Source organism: Achroia grisella, unplaced genomic scaffold, assembly GCF_030625045.1.
Source record: "Achroia grisella isolate CSIRO2021 unplaced genomic scaffold, CSIRO_AGI_Agris_v1 utg660, whole genome shotgun sequence".
Classification (NCBI taxonomy): Eukaryota; Metazoa; Arthropoda; class Insecta; order Lepidoptera; family Pyralidae; genus Achroia; species Achroia grisella.
In genome coordinates, this window is record NW_026712984.1 from 3,792,354 (window position 1) to 3,801,095 (window position 8,742).

Here is an 8,742-nt window from a genome sequence, read left to right on the forward strand (position 1 = left end):
GCGGCTGAAATGAGCCAAACATAGCGCATATCTGTCTCGCTGACCACTTATTACTATCTTGGTAGATCAATGATAAATATAATAACTAATATTAGTAAAAAGATATTTTTGTGAAGTATAGAACTCTATTCGACCAGAACCAAACTTAGACACTTTCATTGGCACCAATATACAATTCATTCATTCTCCCACTGAGTTTAATAGGTGTTACAATGAAAAATGAAAATGACGAATGACATTACGCTCCAACGGTTATGAATTCGAACAGGTATGTAAACGGATGAATAATGACAACAGTTGTAAAGGTTTGAATTCATTATTATTTCTATCTTATCGCCGGTTTCGTTATAATACAGTGTCACATTAATACCGATGTTTGCTGTACCTAATACAGACTGGATTAAACAGCGAATATTCTATACTAGCTAACCCGCGCGACTTCGTCTGCATCACACTTATAATTATATACCGCCCAATTTAGGCGCATCACAATATAATATACAATTTAGGTAATAATAATACAGTTTAGGTATCTTTTTAAATTTTATAGTAACTATAAAGTTTCATTAAAATAGTTAGTCAGTAGTTTTTCCGTGAAAGAGTAACAACCATCCATCCATACTCACAAACTTTCGCATTTATAATGTTAGTAAGATATAACAAAGTAGCTATTTACCTCAGAATCTCTCCATATTTGTAGTCGGTAATTTAAAGCATCTTTTTTTTTATTACTTTTAAAATTTAATACTCCAAATTACTACATTATCTCACCAGTGAGGAAATTGCCTTAGCCGCACTATTAATGCATCTTATAAAGATTAGTTTTTTTGTTTGTAAAATGCTTATGTGAACATTTAAAGAATTCATTCAACAAACAACTTTTAATTTACTCTACAAATAACCAAACTTTAAAATCTTATATACAAGAAAATTTTACTTAATAAATAGACAAAGTCTTGTTTTCAAAATACTAATTAAAATATATTTTCGCAGTCATTTTTTAAGATACATTTAGTCGTACCACAGATAACATAATATTGTCGTACATTATCGATTTATAAGTACTTAATTTTTAAATACATATAATGTAGCTACCAATAACTGTAGACATACGAAACCGGGTCGAATCGCTAGTATTGATCGCTAGTAGTATTATACTCGTATGTAATACATATTTTATATCGTGTCTACCACTTTACCTCTCATTTTAACCTTAGATATGAAATTCATTTATAAAAAACACAAAGGCGTATATGACAAACTCAGCTCATGAAAACATCGGATTGAGGTGGGATAATTTGACAGGGCCCATTGGTGGCATCATTGTCATGAAAATGTCCACTCGACCGTGTGGCGGGCATTCACTAGGCCAAGTATGGCCAGGGTATGGCAAGGCGAGGCCTGCTAGATTTAACGGAAATCTTATTGTGGCCTGCTATATATATATATATCCGCCTCAAAACCAGCGCTGTATAGGTTTGCACCTCATTGAGGTTGTGCTTATATCAGAAACAGCAACTATAAGCAACTTTGTTATTTTTTATTTCTTATTTTGTGTATTCTTTGTAAGTTGTTGTGTTATGTTGGCAATAAATGAATTATCTATCTTATCTAACTATATTTTAAAAAAAACTTTAGCTCTGCTGAAATAATATGTTTAGACAAAACCTTTTAACTATATGTATATAAACGTAATATCATTAAACAGTAAAATAAAACATTACACATACTACCATATATTTGACACACAAACGCATATATAGCTACTCTTTTGTGTATTGTTAACATATATTATTGCTCGTTCAAAGATTTGAAGAGAAAAACATGTTACGCCGACCACAAATAAATAAAATACGATAAGGCAGAAACAGATGATGATAATTGCTGATTCAAAGATCTTGTCGTATTTATTATAATTGTTGAATTTCGCTTACTGGGCGACCACTACTTTTAATAAAAATAAAGTCAAACAAATGAACGAAAAGTCTAAACTTTCTTTATATATTTATTGATATTACTTTTATCGAAAACACCTATATAGAATCTCTAGAGGACGCGGTATTGGTAAAGCTTGAGAAGGACTGCACTAAACGATTTACGGCTGACCTTACTTGACTTCAAATAAATAAATACTCTTCACCACTGTAATCAAAGACAAGAAAGGGGTAGACGTTCAGATACAATCAAGAACTCCGTTGAGAATTCAGAGGAAATTTATTACACTGTAATCGGCCGTCGTCCAATAGAATTGCAATGTCGCACCAAGTTTATTTCAGCTTTTTTATTTAATTGTACTAATACTTTGAGTAGGAACTCCTCTAATATCTCAGGACATTGCACACTACGCCATCCAGTCCCAACTTAAGTAAAGCTTGTGTTATCTGTAGTAGATAACTGATATAAATACAAATATCTTTACAATATATACTCTATATAAATATAAAATACCTATAAAAACACTCATACTCATGAATACAAATATTTGTACCTTGCTAGGAATCGAACCCGCGAACATCGGAAGAAAAGCGGTGTGCTAAACCACTAGACCACCGAGGCCGTCAAGTTATGAATGAATGATATAAAGTTTGATAGCAAGGAATGTGTATATACGAGGAAGTTTGAGAGTTACGTCAGTTATAGACAAGTAGCGAGGTAAAAGATTGACTTGGTTAAGACATATTACGCGGAGGAGCGAGGACCTTTTCTTGAAGAAAGTCTTTAACATGAATGTGGGTGGAATAAAAGCGAGAGTACGACCAAAAAAAGATGGGTGGATTGTATGAAATTTGATATGTATAAAAGGATGTAGGTATAAAAGTTAAATTCAGATATGACGGCTAACAGCGATCAGTAGAAGATGAGGATATACTGCGCCCAAATAATGGGATAAAGGCACGGCAATGAGGATTATGAGTTTGATAGCAAAACAAACTATTTATATATAATGTTTATTTGTACCAATATTATAAATTCGAAACTGTGTGATTTTTACCTAGTCACGGTTGAATGGATCTGTTGTATATTTAATAGCTCCACTATAGTAAGTATGGACAGAACGTAAAATATATAACTGTTCTTTCTTGTTACCGTAACTTAATTATTCTGCCATAACTTTCGTCAGCATGTTGTTACACAGAAAATCAGAATCTTTACCCGTGGTTAATGTAGCATACTTTTAATTACAGCATTGATAAAACCTATTGCTCCACAGTTGAGCTCACTCACTCGTACCTAGGGTTGCCACGTTTAGGCAATCTCATACCCAAGAGAAAAAAACATATTACTAAAATTAATATGTTATTATGGATGGATGGATGTTTGATAATCTTTCACACAAAAACTACTGAATGGATTTGATGAAACTTTACAGTAATATAGCGTATACATGAGAATAACACATCATTACATAGTATAAACAAATTCGTTGTCGCTGTCTTTCCATCCCTATGTATGCTGATATCTTTGAAACTACGCAACGGATTTTGAAGTGATTTCTTTTAATAGATAGAGTGATTCAAGAGGAAGGTTTATATGTATAATACATGTACACCCGGGCGAAGCCGGTGCGAGTAGCTAGTAGGCTATGATTTTTTAATAAACATTACGTAAATTGAGCGAAATATAATAATAAATGTAAAATAAGTGTGAGGGAAACAAAGTTGCGCGGATCAGTTAGTCTATTATATTTGAAACAAAATTTATCTGCGATATATGTACATACATATTTCAAATTAGCTATCACCCGCTACTTCTTCATGTATCTATCTTCATGTTGCAATTCATTATCATCTGTGCACCCGTTTTGTTGTATGCTTTTATAATATTAACTGTAGATTGGTAATACATATACAGAAATAAAGAAATTATATTATTCAATATATCTCGCACACTATTTTCGGCGCTTTATAAAGTTCTTGATAAAGTAATTGATCATCTTACAAAATCCGAGAAAATTACGTTTGTTATTTTCGGAAGCCAGCAAATTATAATTTTTACGACTTAATTCTGTAAGATTCTCGGTATTCAAGGATAGGTGGGAACCCTAATCGTGCCCTCTAAGGTGCCTTTTGCTACCGTAAGCTTTAGTTAATCTGCTATGAACCGACTATGATCTTGGCCTTGTGATTGTGGCTTGATAAGTGTTTTGCTACGGTCTCATTTTATAACCAGGAACAGTAATTAAATCTTTATATAGTATAAAACGAAGGCGCCGCCGTTGTCTGTTCGTTTATATCTTTTAATTTACGCATCAGATTTTAATGCTGTATTCAAAGAGTAATTCAATAGGAAGATTTAAATGTATAATACATGCGTGTTGTAGTATATAACAAGCCGAGAAATTAAAATATTTGTATTATATCCGTGCGAAGCCAGGACGGGTCACTAGTTAAATATATATTTTACATTTATTTTCATTCAGTCTTTCAATATATATTTGTTTAACAAAGAATTTAAGAGCTAACTAAAGTGATGTAATTAATCTTTTTTTACCCCAATGCATAAAGAAAAAATTTTGGAATAAGAATAATTAATATTTTCTTTTTCTTGGTATTATACTATTTTTTATAGATGAAATTTAATTTCCTTTATTAAAATAAAAACAAAAATAAAAGTATAACATTAGGCACCTGCAAGTGAAAGTCCCTTTAAAGTCCCTAAAATCGTATTAAAATAAAAACAAAAACAAAAATAAAAGTATAACATTAGGCATCTACAACTGAAAGTCCCTTTAAAATCGGTCCATTCGTTTCAGAGATTATCATGAACAAACAAGTAGTTTTAACGTAAGTGCCGTATTTATTTACTTTCATATGCAATTAGCGAAAACTGTTAATTTGATAATGAAAACTGAAACTTTAATGTTATTTATTTGTACATATATGAAATGGTTGAGCTACATATATTGAGGATGAATTCAAGTCAGTTAGCCCATCATACCAAAATCACCAGGAATTATCACTAGGGTATCACAATAGAGCCGCGTGGAGGTCCTAATAGGGCACACTATCAGAATAAAATCTAATCTAAATATATATAACTCAGTAACAGTGATCTATCAACGCACAGCCCAAACCACTGAACAGATCGGGCTGAAATTTGGCATACAGGTACATGTTATGACGTAGGTATCCGCTAAGAAAGGATTTTGATTAATTCTACCCCCAAGGGGATAAAATAGGGGATGAAAGTTTGTATAAAACTTTGTCAATTTTAAACCAATCGAGCTGAGACTTTGCAGGCATAAAGCTAGTATGACGTAGGCATCCGCTAAGAAATAATTTTGATTATTCCACCCCTAAGGGGATAAATTAACGCGAGCGAAGCCGCGGGCAAAAGATAGTTGGTATATAAAAAAAAAACTGCTGACACTTATTTGTATAAATCCTTTTTGGTTTTGTTTGTAACTGTCAGTACAAGGTTTGTATTAAAAAACGGTTTAAAAAATCAGGAAATGTCATACCTAGGAATTCATACAGTCGATACAAACAAAAGTATTAAAAAACGGTTTAAAAAATCAGGAAATGTCATACCTCTAAATTAGTAAAGTCGATACAAACAAAAACATTAACAGATGTTCTGAATTTCTTTCGATATTTCGACGCCTTGGTCATAACTCGACCCGTGATATAAAAAACGGAGAAAAAAATTAGAAAGAATAATTACAAATAGTGGTCGGTTAATGATCCAAATTCGACCGTAATAAAAAATACAAACGATCTTTGAACCTGCAATAACAATTAAACAATTGAGTATGCATGCATGTGTGTGTCAAATAAATGGTAGTGAGTGTAATATTTTTATGGAATTAATGCATTTTTCACGCATTAAATAAAAACATTTTTAAAATCTGCACTCTCTATCTCTACTGTCTGTCTGCAATTTTCGTAAAAAGCTGTACAAAGGTTTTGCTTCACGTTTTAATATAGTTATTCTACGATGCGACTATATCTATTACATATTGTTTATATCAGTTTAGGATCAAGGAAAAGCACCTTTTGCGTCTTTAATATAAATACCATACTTTATGGATCCTTCACCGCAAGTTCCTTCATTGTGTGACAGCGATCCAATGATAACATTAAATTCTGTAATTCCGAGGTTAAATTTTTAATTAAAATTGTGGCAATAGGATACCCTAGATATTTAGTACTTGCTTCACAGGGAATAAAAGATTTCTTGGAGTATTATGGAGCCTATATTTAAGGTAATATTCTAGTAACACATTAATAAAAATCACATTCAATGTCATGCTGTAGTGTTTACGTAATACCTGTGCAAACATACAGTTTAATGGACAGATTTACAATAATTTTAAAAAATAATTTTGAATATAAACGTAACAGAGTCGCCTTCGCTGTCTGTTCGATTATAACTTTTAAATTACGCAACTTTTTAATGCAGTTTTAATCAAAAGGAAGGTTTATATGTATAATACATGTGTGTATAGTATAGAACAAGCCGAGAAATTAAAATTTTTTTAACGCATCCGTTTAAAGCAGCGAAGGATTGTATACTATATGTCTCGTCATATACTATATGACAGATTGACACACTTTCACATTAATGATATTAGTAGGCATTGATTAAAAAAATGTTTACAATCATATTGTCTTTGGTTATACTAAAGAGTTCTATAAATCACTTAGTAGAAAGCAATAACTTTGTATTCATAAGCAAACCGCAGCGACTCCGATGCCTCGAGTTACAACTTATCTAGCCTCAAGTAGCTGAGAAATAGAAAATGAAATTTCAACCCGTATTCAAATCATTTTCTCGCAACGAAATTATGGGAATAATATTTAAGGACTTTTGTTAAATAGTAGAAACTAGTAATTTAAAATTTATGATTACTACAGTTATAATGTATACAAAATACACCTATTTAATAATAAACGGTAAGCGTTTACCAGAGATGGTAAACGCTTACCGTAGCGTATGGTCGCAGGAAACATATTCATGGTGCCATTCTCACCTTGTTATTCAAGGCCTATAGTCTCTACCAAGTTCATTGTCACACCTTGCTCTACAAAACCGGAACTACCTTACCTGGCCAAGAAATAAATTATAAAATTAAATAAACAATAGAGATAATAGGTAGAAACGACGAACTCGGTGGTATAGCGGTTTAGCACACCGCTTCACTTCCGATGGTCGCGGGTTCGATTCACATGGTTTGCACCGTGTGAGGAATCGAACCCGCGACCATCTGAAGTGAAGCGGAATATTTGTATTCATGAGTATGATTTTTTATATCGGTCTGGGTGTTTTTTATGTATATCATGTAAGTATTTACAAAAAAAGTTGTTATATCAATTGTCTAAACTTAAATTGTAAGTAAGAATAAATTATTTAAAAGAGCAACACACAAGTTTCTTGCTTGTTCTTCTTGTGATGAGACAGCATTCCGAATGAGCGGTAGATTAAAAAAGCAAAAAAAATGTTATGACTATTCAAAAGTGCTTTAATGTAAGTTTATTTGAATAAATGATTTTCTATTCTATTCTATTCTATTCTAGTACCCATAACACAAGCTCTGCTTACCGTGGGACTAAAAGGCGCTGTGTTAATTATAAAAAAAAGGAGCAAATACACTCAAGCCATATCAAATATCCCCAAAAATTACCTATACCCTACCGTACCTACGCACGATAAAGTAAGGTGTACAAGCGTTCGTCTTAGTCCCTAATTACATCACCAAGTGAGACGTGTAAAGATTATGATGCAATTAGCAATACGACAGTTATCAGGGAATACCTGCCACCGAGCGCCGGTAGGGGAAGCCGGGGACATCTTTTTATATTTTACAATGTTGATATTTTTATTAAGGAAAGACTTTACAATTTTAGGCAATATCGAAACAGAAAATGGTATTCTTATAGAGAGATACTAGCTGATATTTGAATAAAAGTATTGTGTAAATTTCATTCGAATCTGTACAGAAGTTAATAAAAAATAAAACATATAATCTATACTTCCCTCCGTCCATTCATGCTTATAAATGTATCATGTTTACAATATCAGTAGGAACAACTTTAAAAAATGTATCATAAGAAAGAATTAGGTACGTTCAAAATCATAATAAACAGTTCAGATTAGGTGGTGTAGGTAATTATAGGATAAGAGGCATGACATCTTAGATCTCCGTAATGGCAACCGCATGTGTGATATCATGAGTATAACATGATAATGTGATGTCTGTAGTTCTTGTATGACTATAGGCGACTGTTACCGCTTACTATCAATTGAGTCGTCAGCTTCTTTACCATTTTAATATATAAAAAATATTGATGACATCAAGTTATCAGTTTGATATATGGCTACCCCATCTTACCGGGGGGAATGGGGTTGTTAGTGATGTGGATTAATAACCCATTGCTAGCAATGTACTATGTCAGGTTGACCCCCACGCGGTTCCCTCTGGAAACAATCGTGATAGATTCCTAGTGAATTTGCTACGATGGGCTAAATGACCTGACTTCATGCTCATCTTATCATCCTCCACTGGTGCCCCGCCAGCGTATACCATTGCGCGGGCGGGTGAAGCATACCATAATCATCCAATAAAAAAAATACCCCATCTTACCCCACCTTCCCCTATTCACTGACACGCTCTTACGTGACACATTTTAATTAAGTCTTCCAATTAACAAGTCACGCATAATATAGAATGGAATTTCAAAGAATTACACGAATGGCTTGTGTGACATTGGTCCGAGGTACAAAATGTCAAAATTATTCAAA